Genomic DNA, 27,531 nt, shown 5'->3' with positions numbered 1-27,531 from the left:
TATTACTGCAATACTACTGCAAGTACTACTGCAAGTACTACTGCTATACTACTACAAGTACTACTGCAAGTACTACAGTACTACTACTACAAGTACTACTGCAAGTACTACTGCAAGTACTACAGTACTACTACTGCAATACTACTCAAAGTACTATTGCTATACTACTGCAAATACTACTGCAATACTACTGCAAGTACTACTACAAGTATTACTGCAATACTACTGCAAGTACTACTACAAGTACTACTGCAAGTACTACTGCAATACTCCTGCAAGTACTACTACAAGTACTACTGCAATACTACTGCAAGTACTACTACAAGTACTACTGCAATACTACTGCAATACTACTGCAATACTACAGTACTACTACTGCAATACTACACAAAGTACTACTGCAATACTACCGCAAGTACTACTGCAATACTACTCCAAGTACTACTCCAAGTACTACTGCAATACTACTGCAAGTACTACTCCAAGTACTACTGCAAGTACTACTGCAATACTACTGCAAGTACTACTACAAGTACTACTGCAATACTACTGCAAGTACTACTACAAGTACTACTGCAATACTACTACAAGTACTACTGCAATACTACTGCAAGTACTACTAAAAGTACTACTGCAATACTACTGCAAAACTACTGCAAGTACTACTGCAAGTACTACTGCAAGTACTACTGCAATACTACTGCAAGTGCTACTGCAAGTACTACAGTACTACTACTACAAGTACTACTGCAAGTACTACTGCAAGTACTACAGTACTACTACTGTAATACTACTCAAAGTACTACTGCAATACTACTGCAAGTACTACTACAAGTACTACTGCAAGTACTACTGCAATACTACTGCAAGTACTACTACAAGTACTACTGCAAGTACTACTACAAGTACTACTGCAATACTATTGCAAGTACTACTGCAATACTACTGCAATACTACTGCAATACTACTGCAAGTACTAGTGCAAGTACTACTGCAATACTACTGCAAGTACTATAACAAGTACTACTGCAATACTACTGCAATACTACTGCACGTACTACTGCAAGTACTACTGCAATACTACTGCAAGTACTATTGCAAGTACTACAGTACTACTACTTCAAGTACTACTGCAAGTACTACTACAAGTACTACTACAAGTACTACTGCAAGTACTACTGCAATACTACTGCAAGTACTACTGCAAGTATTACTGCAATACTACTGCAAGTACTACTACAAGTACTACTGCAATACTACTGCAAGTACTACTACAAGTACTACTGCAAGTACTACTGCAATACTACTGTAAGTACTACTACAAGTACTACAGCAATACTACTGCAAGTACTACTACATGTACTACTGCAATACTACTGCAAGTACTACTGCAATACTTCTGCAATACTACTGCAATACTACTGCAATACTACTACAAGTACTACTGCAAGTACTACTGCAATACTGCTGCAAGTACTACTACAAGTACTACTGCAATACTACTGCAATACTACTGCAAGTACTACTGCAATACTACTGCAAGTACTCCTGCAAGTACTACTACAAGTACTACTGCAAGTACTACTGCAAGTACTACTGCAATACTACTGCAAGTACTACTGCAAATACTACTCCAATACTACTGCAAGTACTACTACAAGTACTACTGCAATACTACTGCAAGTACTACTACAAGTACTACTGCAAGTACTACTGCAATACCACTGCAAGTACTACTACAAGTACTACTGCAATACTACTGCAAGTACTACTACAAATACTACTGCAATACTACTGCAAGTACTAATACAAGTACTACTGCAATACTACTGCAATACTACTGCAAGTACTACTGCAAGTACTACTGCAATACTACTGCAATACTACTGCAGTACTACTGCAAGTACTACTGCAATACTACTGCAATACTACTGCAAGTACTACTGCAATACTACTGCAAGTACTACTGCAATACTACTGCAAGTACTAAAGCAAGTACTACAGTACTACTACTGCAAGTACTACTGCAAGTACTACTACAAGTACTACTACAAGTACTACTGCAAGTACTACTGCAATACTACTGAAAGTACTACTGCAAGTATTACTGCAATACTACTGCAAGTACTACTACAAGTACTACTGCAATACTACTGCAAGTACTACTACAAGTACTACTGCAGGTACTACTGCAATACTACTGCAAGTACTACTACAAGTACTACTGCAATACTACTGCAAGTAACTACTGCAAGTACTACTGCAAGTACTACTGCAATACTACTGCAAGTACTACTGCAAGTACTACAGTACTACTACTACTACAAGTACTACTGCAAGTACTACAGTACTACTACTGCAATACTACAGTACTACTACTGCAATACTACTCAAAGTACTACTGCAATACTACTGCAAGTACTACTGCAATACTACTGCACGTACTACTACAAGTACTACTGATATACTACTGCAAGTACTACTACAAGTAGTACTGCAAGTACTACTGCATTACTACTGCATGTACTACTACAAGTACTACTGCAATACTACTGCAAGTACTACTACAAGTACTACCGCAATACTACTGCAAGTACTACTGCAATACTACTGCAATACTACTGCAATACTACTGCAATACAACTACAAGTACTACTGCAAGTACTACTGCAATACTACTGCAAGTACTACTACAAGTACTACTGCAATACTACTGCAATACTACTGCAATACTACTGCAAGTACTACTGCAAGTATTACTGCAAGTACTACTGCAATACTACTGCAAGTACTACTACAAGTACTACTGTAAGTACTACTGCAATACTACTGCAAGAACTACTACAAGTACTACTGCAATACTACTGCAAGTACTACTACAAATACTACTGCAATACTACTGCAAGTACTAATACAAGTACTACTGTAATACTACTGCAATACTACTGCAATACTACTGCAAGTACTACTGCAAGTACTACTGCAATACTACTGCAATACTACTGCAGTACTACTGCAAGTAGTACTGTAATATTACTGCAATACTACTGCAAGTACTACTGCAAGTACTACTGCTATACTACTACAAGTACTACTGCAAGTACTACAGTACTACTACTACAAGTACTACTGCAAGTACTACTGCAAGTACTACAGTACTACTACTGCAATACTACTCAAAGTACTATTGCTATACTACTGCAAATACTACTGCAATACTACTGCAAGTACTACTACAAGTATTACTGCAATACTACTGCAAGTACTACTACAAGTACTACTGCAAGTACTACTGCAATACTCCTGCAAGTACTACTACAAGTACTACTGCAATACTACTGCAAGTACTACTACAAGTACTACTGCAATACTACTGCAATACTACTGCAATACTACAGTACTACTACTGCAATACTACACAAAGTACTACTGCAATACTACCGCAAGTACTACTGCAATACTACTCCAAGTACTACTCCAAGTACTACTGCAATACTACTGCAAGTACTACTCCAAGTACTACTGCAAGTACTACTGCAATACTACTGCAAGTACTACTACAAATACTACTGCAATACTACTGCAAGTACTAATACAAGTACTACTGTAATACTACTGCAATACTACTGCAATACTACTGCAAGTACTACTGCAAGTACTACTGCAATACTACTGCAATACTACTGCAGTACTACTGCAAGTACTACTGTAATATTACTGCAATACTACTGCAAGTACTACTGCAAGTACTACTGCTATACTACTACAAGTACTACTGCAAGTACTACAGTACTACTACTACAAGTACTACTGCAAGTACTACTGCAAGTACTACAGTACTACTACTGCAATACTACTCAAAGTACTATTGCTATACTACTGCAAATACTACTGCAATACTACTGCAAGTACTACTACAAGTATTACTGCAATACTACTGCAAGTACTACTACAAGTACTACTGCAAGTACTACTGCAATACTCCTGCAAGTACTACTACAAGTACTACTGCAATACTACTGCAAGTACTACTACAAGTACTACTGCAATACTACTGCAATACTACTGCAATACTACAGTACTACTACTGCAATACTACACAAAGTACTACTGCAATACTACCGCAAGTACTACTGCAATACTACTCCAAGTACTACTCCAAGTACTACTGCAATACTACTGCAAGTACTACTCCAAGTACTACTGCAAGTACTACTGCAATACTACTGCAAGTACTACTACAAGTACTACTGCAATACTACTGCAAGTACTACTACAAGTACTACTGCAATACTACTACAAGTACTACTGCAATACTACTGCAAGTACTACTAAAAGTACTACTGCAATACTACTGCAAAACTACTGCAAGTACTACTGCAAGTACTACTGCAAGTACTACTGCAATACTACTGCAAGTGCTACTGCAAGTACTACAGTACTACTACTACAAGTACTACTGCAAGTACTACTGCAAGTACTACAGTACTACTACTGTAATACTACTCAAAGTACTACTGCAATACTACTGCAAGTACTACTACAAGTACTACTGCAAGTACTACTGCAATACTACTGCAAGTACTACTACAAGTACTACTGCAAGTACTACTACAAGTACTACTGCAATACTATTGCAAGTACTACTGCAATACTACTGCAATACTACTGCAATACTACTGCAAGTACTAGTGCAAGTACTACTGCAATACTACTGCAAGTACTATAACAAGTACTACTGCAATACTACTGCAATACTACTGCACGTACTACTGCAAGTACTACTGCAATACTACTGCAAGTACTATTGCAAGTACTACAGTACTACTACTTCAAGTACTACTGCAAGTACTACTACAAGTACTACTACAAGTACTACTGCAAGTACTACTGCAATACTACTGCAAGTACTACTGCAAGTATTACTGCAATACTACTGCAAGTACTACTACAAGTACTACTGCAATACTACTGCAAGTACTACTACAAGTACTACTGCAAGTACTACTGCAATACTACTGTAAGTACTACTACAAGTACTACAGCAATACTACTGCAAGTACTACTACATGTACTACTGCAATACTACTGCAAGTACTACTGCAATACTTCTGCAATACTACTGCAATACTACTGCAATACTACTACAAGTACTACTGCAAGTACTACTGCAATACTGCTGCAAGTACTACTACAAGTACTACTGCAATACTACTGCAATACTACTGCAAGTACTACTGCAATACTACTGCAAGTACTCCTGCAAGTACTACTACAAGTACTACTGCAAGTACTACTGCAAGTACTACTGCAATACTACTGCAAGTACTACTGCAAATACTACTCCAATACTACTGCAAGTACTACTACAAGTACTACTGCAATACTACTGCAAGTACTACTACAAGTACTACTGCAAGTACTACTGCAATACCACTGCAAGTACTACTACAAGTACTACTGCAATACTACTGCAAGTACTACTACAAATACTACTGCAATACTACTGCAAGTACTAATACAAGTACTACTGCAATACTACTGCAATACTACTGCAAGTACTACTGCAAGTACTACTGCAATACTACTGCAATACTACTGCAGTACTACTGCAAGTACTACTGCAATACTACTGCAATACTACTGCAAGTACTACTGCAATACTACTGCAAGTACTACTGCAATACTACTGCAAGTACTAAAGCAAGTACTACAGTACTACTACTGCAAGTACTACTGCAAGTACTACTACAAGTACTACTACAAGTACTACTGCAAGTACTACTGCAATACTACTGAAAGTACTACTGCAAGTATTACTGCAATACTACTGCAAGTACTACTACAAGTACTACTGCAATACTACTGCAAGTACTACTACAAGTACTACTGCAGGTACTACTGCAATACTACTGCAAGTACTACTACAAGTACTACTGCAATACTACTGCAAGTAACTACTGCAAGTACTACTGCAAGTACTACTGCAATACTACTGCAAGTACTACTGCAAGTACTACAGTACTACTACTACTACAAGTACTACTGCAAGTACTACAGTACTACTACTGCAATACTACAGTACTACTACTGCAATACTACTCAAAGTACTACTGCAATACTACTGCAAGTACTACTGCAATACTACTGCACGTACTACTACAAGTACTACTGATATACTACTGCAAGTACTACTACAAGTAGTACTGCAAGTACTACTGCATTACTACTGCATGTACTACTACAAGTACTACTGCAATACTACTGCAAGTACTACTACAAGTACTACCGCAATACTACTGCAAGTACTACTGCAATACTACTGCAATACTACTGCAATACTACTGCAATACAACTACAAGTACTACTGCAAGTACTACTGCAATACTACTGCAAGTACTACTACAAGTACTACTGCAATACTACTGCAATACTACTGCAATACTACTGCAAGTACTACTGCAAGTATTACTGCAAGTACTACTGCAATACTACTGCAAGTACTACTACAAGTACTACTGTAAGTACTACTGCAATACTACTGCAAGAACTACTACAAGTACTACTGCAATACTACTGCAAGTACTACTACAAATACTACTGCAATACTACTGCAAGTACTAATACAAGTACTACTGTAATACTACTGCAATACTACTGCAATACTACTGCAAGTACTACTGCAAGTACTACTGCAATACTACTGCAATACTACTGCAGTACTACTGCAAGTAGTACTGTAATATTACTGCAATACTACTGCAAGTACTACTGCAAGTACTACTGCTATACTACTACAAGTACTACTGCAAGTACTACAGTACTACTACTACAAGTACTACTGCAAGTACTACTGCAAGTACTACAGTACTACTACTGCAATACTACTCAAAGTACTATTGCTATACTACTGCAAATACTACTGCAATACTACTGCAAGTACTACTACAAGTATTACTGCAATACTACTGCAAGTACTACTACAAGTACTACTGCAAGTACTACTGCAATACTCCTGCAAGTACTACTACAAGTACTACTGCAATACTACTGCAAGTACTACTACAAGTACTACTGCAATACTACTGCAATACTACTGCAATACTACAGTACTACTACTGCAATACTACACAAAGTACTACTGCAATACTACCGCAAGTACTACTGCAATACTACTCCAAGTACTACTCCAAGTACTACTGCAATACTACTGCAAGTACTACTCCAAGTACTACTGCAAGTACTACTGCAATACTACTGCAAGTACTACTACAAGTACTACTGCAATACTACTGCAAGTACTACTACAAGTACTACTGCAATACTACTACAAGTACTACTGCAATACTACTGCAAGTACTACTAAAAGTACTACTGCAATACTACTGCAAAACTACTGCAAGTACTACTGCAAGTACTACTGCAATACTACTGCAAGTGCTACTGCAAGTACTACAGTACTACTACTACAAGTACTACTGCAAGTACTACTGCAAGTACTACAGTACTACTACTGTAATACTACTCAAAGTACTACTGCAATACTACTGCAAGTACTACTACAAGTACTACTGCAAGTACTACTGCAATACTACTGCAAGTACTACTACAAGTACTACTGCAAGTACTACTACAAGTACTACTGCAATACTATTGCAAGTACTACTGCAATACTACTGCAATACTACTGCAATACTACTGCAAGTACTAGTGCAAGTACTACTGCAATACTACTGCAAGTACTATTACAAGTACTACTGCAATACTACTGCAATACTACTGCACGTACTACTGCAAGTACTACTGCAATACTACTGCAAGTACTATTGCAAGTACTACAGTACTACTACTTCAAGTACTACTGCAAGTACTACTACAAGTACTACTACAAGTACTACTGCAAGTACTACTGCAATACTACTGCAAGTACTACTGCAAGTATTACTGCAATACTACTGCAAGTACTACTACAAGTACTACTGCAATACTACTGCAAGTACTACTACAAGTACTACTGCAAGTACTACTGCAATACTACTGTAAGTACTACTACAAGTACTACAGCAATACTACTGCAAGTACTACTACATGTACTACTGCAATACTACTGCAAGTACTACTGCAATACTTCTGCAATACTACTGCAATACTACTGCAATACTACTACAAGTACTACTGCAAGTACTACTGCAATACTGCTGCAAGTACTACTACAAGTACTACTGCAATACTACTGCAATACTACTGCAAGTACTACTGCAATACTACTGCAAGTACTCCTGCAAGTACTACTACAAGTACTACTGCAAGTACTACTGCAAGTACTACTGCAATACTACTGCAAGTACTACTGCAAATACTACTCCAATACTACTGCAAGTACTACTACAAGTACTACTGCAATACTACTGCAAGTACTACTACAAGTACTACTGCAAGTACTACTGCAATACCACTGCAAGTATTACTACAAGTACTACTGCAATACTACTGCAAGTACTACTACAAATACTACTGCAATACTACTGCAAGTACTAATACAAGTACTACTGCAATACTACTGCAATACTACTGCAAGTACTACTGCAAGTACTACTGCAATACTACTGCAATACTACTGCAGTACTACTGCAAGTACTACTGCAATACTACTGCAATACTACTGCAAGTACTACTGCAATACTACTGCAAGTACTACTGCAATACTACTGCAAGTACTAAAGCAAGTACTACAGTACTACTACTGCAAGTACTACTGCAAGTACTACTACAAGTACTACTACAAGTACTACTGCAAGTACTACTGCAATACTACTGAAAGTACTACTGCAAGTATTACTGCAATACTACTGCAAGTACTACTACAAGTACTACTGCAATACTACTGCAAGTACTACTACAAGTACTACTGCAGGTACTACTGCAATACTACTGCAAGTACTACTACAAGTACTACTGCAATACTACTGCAAGTAACTACTGCAAGTACTACTGCAAGTACTACTGCAATACTACTGCAAGTACTACTGCAAGTACTACAGTACTACTACTACTACAAGTACTACTGCAAGTACTACAGTACTACTACTGCAATACTACAGTACTACTACTGCAATACTACTCAAAGTACTACTGCAATACTACTGCAAGTACTACTGCAATACTACTGCACGTACTACTACAAGTACTACTGATATACTACTGCAAGTACTACTACAAGTAGTACTGCAAGTACTACTGCATTACTACTGCATGTACTACTACAAGTACTACTGCAATACTACTGCAAGTACTACTACAAGTACTACCGCAATACTACTGCAAGTACTACTGCAATACTACTGCAATACTACTGCAATACTACTGCAATACAACTACAAGTACTACTGCAAGTACTACTGCAATACTACTGCAAGTACTACTACAAGTACTACTGCAATATTACTGCAATACTACTGCAATACTACTGCAAGTACTACTGCAAGTATTACTGCAATACTACTGCAAGTACTCCTGCAAGTACTACTAAAAGTACTACTGCAAGTACTACTGCAATACTACTGCAAGTACTACTGCACGTACTACTGCAATACTACTGCAAGTACTACTACAAGTACTACTGCAATACTACTGCAAGTACTACTACAAGTACTACTGCAATACAACTGCAAGTACTACTGCAATACTACTGCAAGTACTACTGCAATACTACTACAAGTACTACTACAAGTACTACTGCAAGTACTACTGCAATACTACTGCAAGTACTACTGCAAGTACTACTGCAATACTACTGCAAGTACTACTACAAGTACTACTGCAATACTACTGCAAGTACTACTACAAGTACTACTGCAATACTACTGCAATACTACTGCAAGTACTACTGCAAGTACTACTGCAATACTACTGCAAGTACTACTGCAAGTACTACAGTACTACTACTGCAAGTACTACTGCAAGTACTACTGCAATACTACTGCAATACTACTGCAAGTACTATTACAAGTACTACTGCAATACTACTGCAATACTACTGCACGTACTACCGCAAGTACTACTGCAATACTACTGCAAGTACTACTACAAGTACTACTGCAATACTACTGCAAGTACTACTACAAGTACTACTGCAATACTACTGCAATACTACTGCAATACTACTGCAAGTACTACTGCAAGTACTACTGCAATACTACTGCAAGTACTACAGTACTACTACTGCAAGTACTACTGCAAGTACTACTGCAATACTACTGCACGTACTACTGCAAGTACTACTGCAATACTACTGCAAGTACTACTGCAAGTACTACAGTACTACCACTGCAAGTACTACTGCAAGTACTACTACAAGTACTACTACAAGTACTACTGAAAGTACTACTGCAATACTAATGAAAGTACTACTGCAAATATTACTGCAATACTACTGCAAGTACTACTACAAGTACTACTGCAAGTACTACTGCAATACTACTGCAAGTACTACTACAAGTACTACTGCAATACTACTGCAAGTAACTACTGCAAGTACTACTGCAAGTACTACTGCAATACTACTGCAAGTACTACTGCAAGTACTACAGTACTACTACTACTACAAGTACTACTGCAAGTACTACAGTACTACTACTGCAATACTACAGTACTACTACTGCAATACTACTCAAAGTACTACTGCAATACTACTGCAAGTACTACTGCAATACTACTGCAAGTACTACTGATATACTACTGCAAGTACTACTACAAGTAGTACTGCAAGTACTACTGCATTACTACTGCATGTACTACTACAAGTACTACTGCAATACTACTGCAAGTACTACTACAAGTACTACTGCAATACTACTGCAAGTACTACTGCAATACTACTGCAATACTACTGCAATACTACTGCAATACTACTACAAGTACTACTGCAAGTACTACTGCAATACTACTGCAAGTACTACTACAAGTACTACTTCAATACTACTGCAATACTACTGCAATACTACTGCAAGTACTACTACAAGTACTACTGCAATACTACTGCAAGTAACTACTGCAAGTACTACTGCAATACTACTGCAAGTACTACTGCAAGTACTACAGTACTACTACTACTACAAGTACTACTGCAAGTACTACAGTACTACTACTGCAATACTACAGTACTACTACTGCAATACTACTCAAAGTACTACTACAAGTAGTACTGCAAGTACTACTGCATTACTACTGCAATACTACTGCAATACTACTGCAATACTACTGCAATACTACTACAAGTACTACTGCAAGTACTACTGCAATACTACTGCAAGTACTACTACAAGTACTACTGCAATACTACTGCAATACTACTGCAATACTACTGCAAGTACTACTGCAAGTATTACTGCAATACTACTGCAAGTACTCCTGCAAGTACTACTAAAAGTACTACTGCAAGTACTACTGCAATACTACTGCAAGTACTACTGCACGTACTACTGCAATACTACTGCAAGTACTACTACAAGTACTACTGCAATACTACTGCAAGTACTACTACAAGTACTACTGCAATACAACTGCAAGTACTACTGCAATACTACTGCAAGTACTACTGCAATACTACTACAAGTACTACTACAAGTACTACTGCAAGTACTACTGCAATACTACTGCAAGTACTACTACAAGTACTACTGCAATACTACTGCAAGTACTACTACAAGTACTACTGCAATACTACTGCAATACTACTGCAATACTACTGCAAGTACTACTGCAAGTACTACTGCAATACTACTGCAAGTACTACTGCAAGTACTACAGTACTACTACTGCAAGTACTACTGCAAGTACTACTGCAATACTACTGCACGTACTACTGCAAGTACTACTGCAATACTACTGCAAGTACTACTGCAAGTACTACAGTACTACTACTGCAAGTACTACTGCAAGTACTACTACAAGTACTACTACAAGTACTACTGCAAGTACTACTGCAATACTACTGAAAGTACTACTGCAAATATTACTGCAATACTACTGCAAGTACTACTACAAGTACTACTGCAATACTACTGCAAGTACTATTACAAGTACTACTGCAAGTACTACTGCAATACTACTGCAAGTACTACTGCAAGTACTACTACAAGTACTACTGCAATACTACTGCAAGTACTACTACAAGTACTACTGCAATACTACTGCAATACTACTGCAATACTACTGCAAGTACTACTGCAAGTACTACTGCAATACTACTGCAAGTACTACTGCAAGTACTACTACAAGTACTACTGCAAGTACTACTGCAAGTACTACTGCAATACTACTGCAAGTACTACTGCAAGTACTACTGCAATACTACTGCAAGTACTACTGCAAGTACTACTGCAAGTACTATTGCAAGTACTACTACAAGTACTACTACAAGTACTACTGCAAGTACTACTGCAATACTACTGCAATACTACTGCAATACTACTGCAATACTACTACAAGTACTACTGCAAGTACTACTGCAATACTACTGCAAGTACTACTACAAGTACTACTGCAATACTACTGCAATACTACTGCAATACTACTGCAAGTACTACTGCAAGTATTACTGCAATACTACTGCAAGTACTCCTGCAAGTACTACTAAAAGTACTACTGCAAGTACTACTGCAATACTACTGCAAGTACTACTGCAAGTACTACCGCAATACTACTGCAAATACTACTACAAGTACTACTGCAATACTACTGCAAGTACTACTACAAGTACTACTGCAAGTACTACTGCAATACTACTGCAAGTACTACTACAAGTACTACTGCAATACAACTGCAAGTACTACTGCAATACTACTGCAAGTACTACAGTACTACTACTGCAAGTACTACTGCAAGTACTACTGCAATACTACTGCACGTACTACTGCAAGTACTACTGCAATACTACTGCAAGTACTACTGCAAGTACTACAGTACTACTACTGCAAGTACTACTGCAAGTACTACTACAAGTACTACTACAAGTACTACTGAAAGTACTACTGCAATACTAATGAAAGTACTACTGCAAATATTACTGCAATACTACTGCAAGTACTACTACAAGTACTACTGCAAGTACTACTGCAATACTACTGCAAGTACTACTACAAGTACTACTGCAATACTACTGCAAGTAACTACTGCAAGTACTACTGCAAGTACTACTGCAATACTACTGCAAGTACTACTGCAAGTACTACAGTACTACTACTACTACAAGTACTACTGCAAGTACTACAGTACTACTACTGCAATACTACAGTACTACTACTGCAATACTACTCAAAGTACTACTGCAATACTACTGCAAGTACTACTGCAATACTACTGCAAGTACTACTGATATACTACTGCAAGTACTACTACAAGTAGTACTGCAAGTACTACTGCATTACTACTGCATGTACTACTACAAGTACTACTGCAATACTACTGCAAGTACTACTACAAGTACTACTGCAATACTACTGCAAGTACTACTGCAATACTACTGCAATACTACTGCAATACTACTGCAATACTACTACAAGTACTACTGCAAGTACTACTGCAATACTACTGCAAGTACTACTACAAGTACTACTTCAATACTACTGCAATACTACTGCAATACTACTGCAAGTACTACTACAAGTACTACAGTACTACTACTACTACAAGTACTACTGCAAGTACTACAGTACTACTACTGCAATACTACAGTACTACTACTGCAATACTACTCAAAGTACTACTACAAGTAGTACTGCAAGTACTACTGCATTACTACTGCAATACTACTGCAATACTACTGCAATACTACTGCAATACTACTACAAGTACTACTGCAAGTACTACTGCAATACTACTGCAAGTACTACTACAAGTACTACTGCAATACTACTGCAATACTACTGCAATACTACTGCAAGTACTACTGCAAGTATTACTGCAATACTACTGCAAGTACTCCTGCAAGTACTACTAAAAGTACTACTGCAAGTACTACTGCAATACTACTGCAAGTACTACTGCACGTACTACTGCAATACTACTGCAAGTACTACTACAAGTACTACTGCAATACTACTGCAAGTACTACTACAAGTACTACTGCAATACAACTGCAAGTACTACTGCAATACTACTGCAAGTACTACTGCAATACGACTACAAGTACTACTACAAGTACTACTGCAAGTACTACTGCAATACTACTGCAAGTACTACTACAAGTACTACTGCAATACTACTGCAAGTACTACTACAAGTACTACTGCAATACTACTGCAATACTACTGCAATACTACTGCAAGTACTACTGCAAGTACTACTGCAATACTACTGCAAGTACTACTGCAAGTACTACAGTACTACTACTGCAAGTACTACTGCAAGTACTACTGCAATACTACTGCACGTACTACTGCAAGTACTACTGCAATACTACTGCAAGTACTACTGCAAGTACTACAGTACTACTACTGCAAGTACTACTGCAAGTACTACTACAAGTACTACTACAAGTACTACTGCAAGTACTACTGCAATACTACTGAAAGTACTACTGCAAATATTACTGCAATACTACTGCAAGTACTACTACAAGTACTACTGCAATACTACTGCAAGTACTATTACAAGTACTACTGCAAGTACTACTGCAATACTACTGCAAGTACTACTGCAAGTACTACTACAAGTACTACTGCAATACTACTGCAAGTACTACTACAAGTACTACTGCAATACTACTGCAATACTACTGCAATACTACTGCAAGTACTACTGCAAGTACTACTGCAATACTACTGCAAGTACTACTGCAAGTACTACTACAAGTACTACTGCAAGTACTACTGCAAGTACTACTGCAATACTACTGCAAGTACTACTGCAAGTACTACTGCAATACTACTGCAAGTACTACTGCAAGTACTACTGCAAGTACTATTGCAAGTACTACTACAAGTACTACTACAAGTACTACTGCAAGTACTACTGCAATACTACTGCAATACTACTGCAATACTACTGCAATACTACTACAAGTACTACTGCAAGTACTACTGCAATACTACTGCAAGTACTACTACAAGTACTACTGCAATACTACTGCAATACTACTGCAATACTACTGCAAGTACTACTGCAAGTATTACTGCAATACTACTGCAAGTACTCCTGCAAGTACTACTAAAAGTACTACTGCAAGTACTACTGCAATACTACTGCAAGTACTACTGCAAGTACTACCGCAATACTACTGCAAATACTACTACAAGTACTACTGCAATACTACTGCAAGTACTACTACAAGTACTACTGCAAGTACTACTGCAATACTACTGCAAGTACTACTACAAGTACTACTGCAATACAACTGCAAGTACTACTGCAATACTACTGCAATACTACTGCAAGTACTACTGCAAGTATTACTGCAATACTACTGCAAGTACTCCTGCAAGTACTACTAAAAGTACTACTGCAAGTACTACTGCAAGTACTATTGCAAGTACTACTACAAGTACTACTACAAGTACTACTGCAAGTACTACTGCAATACTACTGCAATACTACTGCAATACTACTGCAATACTACTACAAGTACTACTGCAAGTACTACTGCAATACTACTGCAAGTACTACTACAAGTACTACTGCAATACTACTGCAATACTACTGCAATACTACTGCAAGTACTACTGCAAGTATTACTGCAATACTACTGCAAGTACTCCTGCAAGTACTACTAAAAGTACTACTGCAAGTACTACTGCAATACTACTGCAAGTACTACTGCAAGTACTACTGCAATACTACTGCAAGCACTACTACAAGTACTACTGCAATACTACTGCAAGTACTACTACAAGTACTACTGCAAGTACTACTGCAATACTACTGCAAGTACTACTACAAGTACTACTGCAATACAACTGCAAGTACTACTGCAATACTACTGCAATACTACTGCAAGTACTACTGCAAATACTACTGCAATACTACTGCAAGTACTACTACAAGTACTACTGCAATACTACTGCAAGTACTACTACAAGTACTACTGCAAGTACTACTGCAATACCACTGCAAGTACTACTACAAGTACTACTGCAATACTACTGCAAGTACTACTACAAATACTACTGCAATACTACTGCAAGTACTAATACAAGTACTACTGCAATACTACTGCAATACTACTGCAAGTACTACTGCAAGTACTACTGCAATACTACTGCAATACTACTGCAGTAAGGCAAGGCAAGTTTATTTGTAGAGCACATTTTATACACAAGGCAATTCAAAGTGCTTCACAGCAGGAAAAATGCATTCAAATCACAAAGAAATTACAGAAACAGAAATACAATAAAATTATCTAAATTAAAAATTATCAATCCAACTGATTTTCTAAACTAATAAAATCACAAACAAAAGAGAAGAGTGCAAAGAAAAAATCCTTTCAGTCATATGAGCAGCTAAACAAAACTGTTTTTAGCTTAGATTTGAACATTGTCAGAGTAGAAGCCTGTCTCACATCTTCAGGAAGACTGTTCCAGATTTTAGCTGCATAAAACTGAAACGCAGATTCCCCATGTTTTGTCCTAACTCTGGGCACCAGCAAGAGGCCGGTCCCTGAGGTCCTCAGAGTCCGAGATGGTTCATATGGCACTAACATATCCAAGATGTACTTTGGTGCTAGGCCATGGAGAGACTTGTACACAAGCAGAGCTGCTTTAAAGTCTATTCTCTGAGCCACAGGGAGCCAGTGCAGAGACCTGAGAACAGGACTAATGTGATCATACTTCCTGGTTCTAGTCAGGACCCGAGCAGCAGCGTTCTGGATGTACTGCAGCTGTTTTACAACTCGTTTGGAGAGACCAGTGAGCAGGCCGTTACAGTAGTCTAATCTACTGGAGACAAACGCATGGATAAGTCTCTCTAAATCTGGTTTTGACACTATATTTTTGATTTTGGCAATGTTTTTTAGATGGTAAAAAGCTGCTGATGTTATTGATTTGACGTGGCTATTAAAGTTCAAGTCTGAGTCCATTATTACCCCCAGATTTCTAATTTGGTTTGTAGGTTTTAGAGCGAGACTCTGGAGGTGACCGCTAACACTTTCTCTTTGTTTCTGTGGGCCAAAAACGATTATTTCAGTCTTGTCTGAGTTCAGCTGGAGAAAGTTGTTTTGCATCCACAAACTGATCTGTTGGATGCAGTGACAGAGTGAATCTACTGGTCCATAGTCACCTGCCGATAGTGAAACATAGATCTGAGTGTCGTCTGCATAATTGTGATAGGACACATTTTCACTGCGTATCAACTGACCCAACGGCAGCATGTAGAGGTTGAACAGAAGGGGACCCAGGACTGACCCTTGGGGCACTCCACAGGTCAGGGTCATGTGGTCTGAGACACAGCTACCAATTTCAACAAAGTACTTCCTGTCTTCCAGATAGGACCTTAACCAGTTTAGGGCAGTGCCAGTGATGCCCACCCAGTCCTCTAGTCTCTGTAAGAGGATCCCATGATCGACAGTGTCAAAAGCAGCACTCAGATCTAACAGAATTAAGACTGAGGCTTTGCCCGTGTCAGTGTTCAGGCGGATGTCATTTGTCACCTTGACAAGAGCAGTCTCAGTGCTGTGATGAGGTCTAAAACCTGACTGAAAAACATCAAATGAGTTGTGTATTAAGAGGAAATCTGTGAGCTGTTGGTAAACAACCTTTTCAAGGACTTTGCCCAAAAATGGCAGATTAGAGATGGGCCGGTAATGACTCAGTACTGCGGCATCAAGACTGCTCTTCTTTAGGAGAGGCTTTATGACCGCAGTTTTCAAAGACATTGGGAATGTTCCAGATTGAAGCGACATGTTAATTATGTGAGTGAATGGTGCTAACAAACTGTTCAGCACAGACTTTAGAAATCTGGTGGGTAACACATCAAGGCAGCATGTAGATGAACTCAGACTGGTGATGATCTCATGGACAGTTTTGTCAGTTACTGGTGCAAAGTGAGTTAGCTCTAAGTGTCTTGGTGGTTTTAGGGTAATTTTTTGCATTGTGGGATTTATAGCATTTTTAATGCCCTGAACTTTGTCATTAAAGAATAATGCAAACTCATTACACTTGGATGTGGAAATGAGTTCTAACGGCAGCTGAGCTGGAGGGTTTGTTAATCTGTTTACTGTGGCAAACAGGACACGCGAGTTGTTACTGCAGCTTCCAATTATTTCAGAAAAATATCTTTCCCTAGTTCTACATAAGATTAGGTTGTACATGTTCAGCTTTTCTTTGTAAATCTCTTTTTGAACCTGGAGCTTTGACTTGCGCCATTTCCGTTCGGCCCTGCGGCACTCCCTTTTCTGTGCCCTGACCGAATCATCATTTCTCCACGGCGCCTTCTGCTTATTTTTAACCATTTTAGCCTTTATAGAGGCGATGGTGTCCAGAACATTCAAAACACTAGATGTAACAGAGTTCAACAAATCATTTACATTAGAACATGAGACATTTTCAAAGTTTATCATTTCCATAAACAGTGCACCTGTGCCATCACTTATGTGTCTCCTCTGAACAACTGCAGGACCAACCGGAGGTTGGGGAGAAACAGACAGGTCAAAGAAGACACAGAAATGATCAGACAGAGCAACATCGATCACATTAACATTTGAAATATTTACCCCCTTTGTAATTATGAGATCTAGAGTGTGTCCTTTGCTGTGGGTGGGGCCTCTCACATGCTGAGTAAGACTGAAGGTTTCAAGGACAGCATCAAGCTCTTTAGCGTTTCTGTCACAAATATTATCAACATGCACGTTGAAATCACCTGTAATGACCAAACCATCAAAGTCTGTGCATATGACTGAAAGCATCTCAGTAAAATCATCAATAAAACTTTGGCAGTGCTGGGGAGGCTTGTATAAAACAATGAAGAGAATGGATGGAGACCGTTTTAGCTCCATTTTAAAGGATACATACTCAAATGATGAAAACACCCCAAAAGACAACCTGCGGGTAATTATTTCATCTCTAAAGACAGCACAGACTCCACCCCCTTTTTTGTTTTCTCGTGTTTCAGATTCAAACTTAAAGTTGGGTGGAGCAGATTCTATCAGAACTACATTTCCTGTGTTTTTGTCAAGCCATGTTTCAGTTAAAAACATAAAATCAAGATTATAAGAAGAAATAAAATTATTAATTAAGAGAGATTTGTTACATAAGGATCTGACATTTAGCACAGCAAGTTTCAGACTAGTTTCAGTGGGACTGGGCTTTATCTTTTCACAGGGAATATGTATCACATTTCTCAGATTGGGCCTGACTCGCATTTTGTTTTTCCATCTGTGTGATGATGTGACTACAGAAATAGAACTAGGGGGGGCTCTTTTTACATAGGGCCCCGGGTTGGTTTGATTTTTAATGTGACAATAAGTCCCGGCAACGCTGAGACCCAGTGCATCCTAGCTATGGGAGATACCAGGTAAAAGGCGAGGTTGGATGGGTGGTGGGGCTTTTGTAGCCAAGGAGAGTTTGGGACCAGGTGAGAGGCGAGGGGGGATGGGTGGTTGGGCTTTTGTTGGTGTAGTCGGCATAGCCCTTGCTATATTGGGCGTGAGTGGAGCCATCTTAATACCTGATTTGATCAGACTTTCAAAATGGCTGGGAAGGCCCATGGGTGAGAGTGGAGATGAGAAGGAGAATGATGAATCTTTAGTGGGAGTAGATGTTGCAGGGGGAACCCAGGGCTGGTGTGAAGGCAGGGGCGATGACAGGGATGTTGTTGGGCTTGTCACAGATGGGTCCAAGGCCTTTGAAGATTGTTCCTTTGCTGGAGGCGGTGGAGGTGAATGTGGAGCAGCTGGAGCTGAATCCTTTGCTGGTGGTGGTGGAGCAGCTGCTGATGAATCCTTTGGTGGAGGCTGAGGTTGTGGTGCTTTTGATGTTGAAACATTGGCTCGGTCTTTGGCTGATGGAGCAGGAATTCTTCTCTCATTCCTCTCTTCTCTAACTATCTGCTCAGGACCCTGTCCAGGCCCAGTCCAATGCCTCAGAGCGTGGAGCAGGTTCTCTGTCAGCACCCTCACTCCACCTCTGCATAGGTGGGGGCCATTTCTCTTAAACAGGTCCTCTCGTTTCCAGAATAGATAGAAGTTCTCAATATAGTGTAGTCCTCTCGGGGGACACTCTTTGGACAGCCATGTGTTCAGCTGAAGAAGCCGGCTAAACTTGTTTATCCTCCTGTCGATGTTTGGAAGAGGTCCACTTATGAAAGTTTTGATTTCCATTTTATCAAGCACGTCGAATAACTTCAAGAAGTCTTTTTTCAAAACTTCAGTCTGTTCCCGCCGCATGTCCACTGCACCCACGTGCACAATCAGCTGTTTAGCTCCTCCATGCTTAGCCAAAATATTTGGAAGGAGTGACGTTATCTCAGAAACAGTGGCGCTTGGAAAAGAATGTGTGTTTATCTTTTCATGCGTCACGTGACTTATCGCCCCGTCTCCTATCAAAACAATCCGTGTGACCTTGGCTTTTGGCACAGTTCCTCCTCGCTGTATTTTGGCCACGTCATCGTTCCTTTTTTCATTTAATTCCATCTCTGAAAGTGGTAAAAATCTGTTGGTGAGCTGTATTTTAGGTGACTTCACGTTATCTTTGTATCGTTTAGGCTTTGCTCCAAGTTTGTTCCAAGAAACAGCCTGGTCTTTCTGGTTTTTAGACAGTTTTGGAAACGACACAGAGTCACTGCGGTTTAGGTTGAAAGTAGCAGTTTTTCTTGTTAAAAGTGTGCTCTTCTTACCGTCGGTTGACACAGGAATGGTATCGTGAAGAACTTTTTCAGATTCCAAAACAAATATCCGTGTTTTCAGCTCATTAATTTCTTGTTGATATTTCCGACAGCGTTCACAGTCTTTCTCACTTCTTCTCCCGGACATGTCGCTGGCGTCAGATATGTCGTTAAAACTGGAAAAATGTTCCTAAAATCCTTGGTTTACTTGAAAAAGTCTAAAGCAAAAATGTTTGGAAGACAAAAACTGATTAAAAAGCAAAATAAATAAGGAAAGCAGCGATAGCAAGCGGAGCGAGCAAAAAAGCGTGTGCACTCTTCGGAAGCAGGTACAAGAAAAAAAAAGTACTACTGCAAGTACTACTGCAATATTACTGCAATACTACTGCAAGTACTACTGCAATACTACTGCAAGTACTACTGCAAGTACTACTGCAATACTACTGCAAGTACTAAAGCAAGTACTACAGTACTACTACTGCAAGTACTACTGCAAGTACTACTACAAGTACTACTACAAGTACTACTGCAAGTACTACTAAAATACTACTGAAAGTACTACTGCAAGTATTACTGCAATACTACTGCAAGTACTACTACAAGTACTACTGAAATACTACTGCAATACTACTGCAATACTACTGCAAGTACTACTGCAATACTAATGCAAGTACTACTGCAAGTACTACTGCAATACTACTGCAAGTACTACTGCAAGTACTACAGTACTACTACTGCAAGTATTACTGCAAGTACTACTACAATACTACTGCACGTACTACTGCAAGTACTACTGCAATACTACTGCAAGTACTACTGCAAGTACTACAGTACTACTACTGCAAGTACTACTGCAAGTACTACTACAAGTACTACTACAAGTACTACTGCAAGTACTACTGCAATACTACTGAAAGTACTACTGCAAGTACTACTGCAATACTACTGCAAGTACTACTACAAGTACTACTGCAATACTACTGCAAGTACTACTACAAGTACTACTGCAAGTACTACTGCAATACTACTGCAAGTACTAAAACAAGTACTACTGCAATACTACTGCAAGTACTACTGCAAATACTACTGCAATACTACTGCAAGTACTACTACAAGTACTACTGCAATACTGCTGCAATACTACTGCAATACTACTGCAAGTACTACTGAAAGTACTACTGCAATACTACTGCAGTACTATTGCAAGTACTACTGCAATACTACTTTAATACTACTGCAATACTACTGCAAGTACTACTGCAAGTACTACTGCAATACTACTGCAAGTACTACTGCAAGTACTACTGCAATACTACTGCAAGTACTACAGTACTACTACTACAAGTATTACTGCAAGTACTACTGCAATACTACTGCACGTACTACTGCAAGTACTACTGCAATACTACTCCAGTACTACTGCAAGTACTACTGCAATACTACTGCAATACTACTGCAAGTACTACTGCAAGTACTACTGCAATACTACTGCAAGTATTACTGCAAGTACTACTGCAATACTACTGCAAGTACTACTGCAAGTACTACAGTACTACTACTACAAGTAATACTGCAAGTACTACTGCAAGTACTACAGTACTACTACTGCAATACTACATTACTACTACTGCAATACTACTCAAAGTACTACTGCAATACTACTGCAAGTACTACTGCAATACTACTGCAAGTACTACAGCAATACTACTGCAAGTACTACTACAAGTAGTACTGCAAGTACTACTGCAATACTACTGCAAGTACTACTACAAGTACTACTGCAAGTACTACTACAAGTACTACTGCAATACTACTGCAAGTACTACTGCAATACTACTGCAATACTACTGCAATACTACTGCAAGTACTACTGCAAGTACTACAGCAATACTACTGCAAGTACTACTACAAGTACTACTGCAATACTACTGCAATACCACTGCAATACTACTGCAAGTACTACTGCAAGTACTACTGCAATACTACCGCAAGTACTCCTGCAAGTACTACTACAAGCACTACTGCAAGTACTACTGCAAGTACTACTGCAATACTACTGCAAGTACTACTGCAAGTACTACTGCAATACTACTGCAAGTACTACTGCAAGTACTACTGCAATACTACTGCAAGTACTACTACAAGTACTACTGTAAGTACTACTGCAATACTACTGCAAGAACTACTACAAGTACTACTGCAATACTACTGCAAGTACTACTACAAATACTACTGCAATACTACTGCAAGTACTAATACAAGTACTACTGCAATACTACTGCAATACTACTGCAATACTACTGCAAGTACTACTGCAAGTACTACTGCAATACTACTGCAATACTACTGCAGTACTACTGCAAGTACTACTGCAATACTACTGCAATACTACTGCAATACTACTGCAAGTACTACTGTAATATTACTGCAATACTACTGCAAGTACTACTGCAAGTACTACTGCTATACTACTGCAAGTACTACTGCAAGTACTACAGTACTACTACTACAAGTACTACTGCAAGTACTACTGCAAGTACTACAGTACTACTACTGCAATACTACTAAAAAGTACTATTGCTATACTACTGCAAATACTACTGCAATACTACTGCAAGTACTACTACAAGTATTACTGCAATACTACTGCAAGTACTACTACAAGTACTACTGCAAGTACTACTGCAATACTCCTGCAAGTACTACTACAAGTACTACTGCAATACTACTGCAAGTACTACTACAAGTACTACTGCAATACTACTGCAATACTACTGCAATACTACAGTACTACTACTGCAATACTACTCAAAGTACTACTGCAATACTACCGCAAGTACTACTGCAATACTACTCCAAGTACTACTCCAAGTACTACTGCAATACTACTGCAAGTACTACTCCAAGTACTACTGCAAGTACTACTGCAATACTACTGCAAGTACTACTACAAGTACTACTGCAATACTACTGCAAGTACTACTAAAAGTACTACTGCAATACTACTACAAGTACTACTTCAATACTACTACAAGTACTACTAAAAGTACTACTGCAATACTACTGCAAAACTACTGCAAGTACTACTGCAAGTACTACTGCAAGTACTACTGCAATACTACTGCAAGTACTACTGCAAGTACTACAGTACTACTACTACAAGTACTACTGAAAGTACTACTGCAAGTACTACAGTACTACTACTGTAATACTACTCAAAGTACTACTGCAATACTACTGCAAGTACTAGTGCAAGTACTACTGCAATACTACTGCAAGTACTATTACATGTACTACTGCAATACTACTGCAATACTACTGCACGTACTACTGCAAGTACTACTGCAATACTACTGCAAGTACTATTGCAAGTACTACAGTACTACTACTGCAAGTACTACTGCAAGTACTACTACAAGTACTACTACAAGTACTACTGCAAGTACTACTGCAATACTACTGCAAGTACTACTGCAAGTATTACTGCAATACTACTGCAAGTACTACTACAAGTACTACTGCAATACTACTGCAAGTACTACTACAAGTACTACTGCAAGTACTACTGCAATACTACTGTAAGTACTACTACAAGTACTACTGCAATACTACTGCAAGTACTACTACATGTACTACTGCAATACTACTGCAAGTACTACTGCAATACTTCTGCAATACTACTGCAATACTACTGCAATACTACTGCAAGTACTACTGCAAGTACTACTGCAATACTGCTGCAAGTACTACTACAAGTACTACTGCAATACTACTGCAATACTACTGCAAGTACTACTGCAATACTACTGCAAGTACTACTACAAGTACTACTGCAAGTACTACTGCAAGTACTACTGCAATACTACTGCAAGTACTACTGCAAATACTACTGCAATACTACTGCAAGTAATACTACAAGTACTACTGCAATACTACTGCAAGTACTACTACAAGTACTACTGCAAGTACTACTGCAATACCACTGCAAGTACTACTACTAGTACTACTGCAATACTACTGCAAGTACTACTACAAATACTACTGCAATACTACTGCAAGTACTAATACAAGTACTACTGCAATACTACTGCAATACTACTCCAAGTACTACTGCAAGTACTACTGCAATACTACTGCAATACTACTGCAGTACTACTGCAAGTACTACTGCAATACTACTGCAATACTACTGCAAGTACTACTGCAATACTACTGCAAGTACTACTGCAATACTACTGCAAGTACTAAAGCAAGTACTACAGTACTACTACTGCAAGTACTACTGCAAGTACTACTACAAGTACTACTACAAGTACTACTGCAAGTACTACTGCAATACTACTGAAAGTACTACTGCAAGTATTACTGCAATACTACTGCAAGTACTACTGCAAGTACTACTGCAATACTACTGCAAGTACTACTGCAAGTACTACAGTACTACTACTACTACAAGTACTACTGCAAGTACTACAGTACTACTACTGCAATACTACAGTACTACTACTGCAATACTACTGCAAGTACTACTGCAATACTACTGCAAGTACTACTACAAGTACTACTGATATACTACTGCAAGAACTACTACAAGTAGTACTGCACGTACTACTGCATTACTACTGCATGTACTACTACAAGTACTACTGCAATACTACTGCAAGTACTACTACAAGTACTACTACAATACTACTGCAAGTACTACTGCAATACTACTGCAATACTACTGCAATACTACTACAAGTACTACTGCAAGTACTACTGCAATACTACTGCAAGTACTACTACAAGTACTACTGCAATACTACTGCAATACTACTGCAATACTACTGCAAGTACTACTGCAAGTATTACTGCAATACTACTGCAAGTACTCCTGCAAGTACTACTAAAAGTACTACTGCAAGTACTACTGCAATACTACTGCAAGTACTACTGCACGTACTGCTGCAATACTACTGCAAGTACTACTACAAGTACTACTGCAATACTACTGCAAGTACTACTACAAGTACTACTGCAATACAACTGCAAGTACTACTGCAATACTACTGCAAGTACTACTGCAATACTACTACAAGTACTACTACAAGTACTACTGCAAGTACTACTGCAATACTACTGCAAGTACTACTGCAAGTACTACTGCAATACTACTGCAAGTACTACAGTACTACTACTACAAGTATTACTGCAAGTACTACTGCAATACTACTGCACGTACTACTGCAAGTACTACTGCAATACTACTCCAGTACTACTGCAAGTACTACTGCAATACTACTGCAATACTACTGCAAGTACTACTGCAAGTACTACTGCAATACTACTGCAAGTATTACTGCAAGTACTACTGCAATACTACTGCAAGTACTACAGTACTACAGTACTACTACTACAAGTAATACTGCAAGTACTACTGCAAGTACTACAGTACTACTACTGCAATACTACATTACTACTACTGCAATACTACTCAAAGTACTACTGCAATACTACTGCAAGTACTACTGCAATACTACTGCAAGTACTACAGCAATACTACTGCAAGTACTACTACAAGTAGTACTGCAAGTACTACTGCAATACTACTGCAAGTACTACTACAAGTACTACTGCAAGTACTACTACAAGTACTACTGCAATACTACTGCAAGTACTACTGCAATACTACTGCAATACTACTGCAATACTACTGCAAGTACTACTGCAAGTACTACAGCAATACTACTGCAAGTACTACTACAAGTACTACTGCAATACTACTGCAATACCACTGCAATACTACTGCAAGTACTACTGCAAGTACTACTGCAATACTACCGCAAGTACTCCTGCAAGTACTACTACAAGCACTACTGCAAGTACTACTGCAAGTACTACTGCAATACTACTGCAAGTACTACTGCAAGTACTACTGCAATACTACTGCAAGTACTACTGCAAGTACTACTGCAATACTACTGCAAGTACTACTACAAGTACTACTGTAAGTACTACTGCAATACTACTGCAAGAACTACTACAAGTACTACTGCAATACTACTGCAAGTACTACTACAAATACTACTGCAATACTACTGCAAGTACTAATACAAGTACTACTGCAATACTACTGCAATACTACTGCAATACTACTGCAAGTACTACTGCAAGTACTACTGCAATACTACTGCAATACTACTGCAGTACTACTGCAAGTACTACTGCAATACTACTGCAATACTACTGCAATACTACTGCAAGTACTACTGTAATATTACTGCAATACTACTGCAAGTACTACTGCAAGTACTACTGCTATACTACTGCAAGTACTACTGCAAGTACTACAGTACTACTACTACAAGTACTACTGCAAGTACTACTGCAAGTACTACAGTACTACTACTGCAATACTACTAAAAAGTACTATTGCTATACTACTGCAAATACTACTGCAATACTACTGCAAGTACTACTACAAGTATTACTGCAATACTACTGCAAGTACTACTACAAGTACTACTGCAAGTACTACTGCAATACTCCTGCAAGTACTACTACAAGTACTACTGCAATACTACTGCAAGTACTACTACAAGTACTACTGCAATACTACTGCAATACTACTGCAATACTACAGTACTACTACTGCAATACTACTCAAAGTACTACTGCAATACTACCGCAAGTACTACTGCAATACTACTCCAAGTACTACTCCAAGTACTACTGCAA

The sequence above is a fragment of the Eucyclogobius newberryi genome, unplaced genomic scaffold (genome assembly GCF_026437365.1).
Source record: "Eucyclogobius newberryi isolate DKJ021-1_F unplaced genomic scaffold, fEucNew1.0.hap1 SCAF_57, whole genome shotgun sequence".
In the NCBI taxonomy this organism is placed as follows: domain Eukaryota; kingdom Metazoa; phylum Chordata; class Actinopteri; order Gobiiformes; family Gobiidae; genus Eucyclogobius; species Eucyclogobius newberryi.
Note: the sequence above shows the minus strand (reverse complement) of the source record.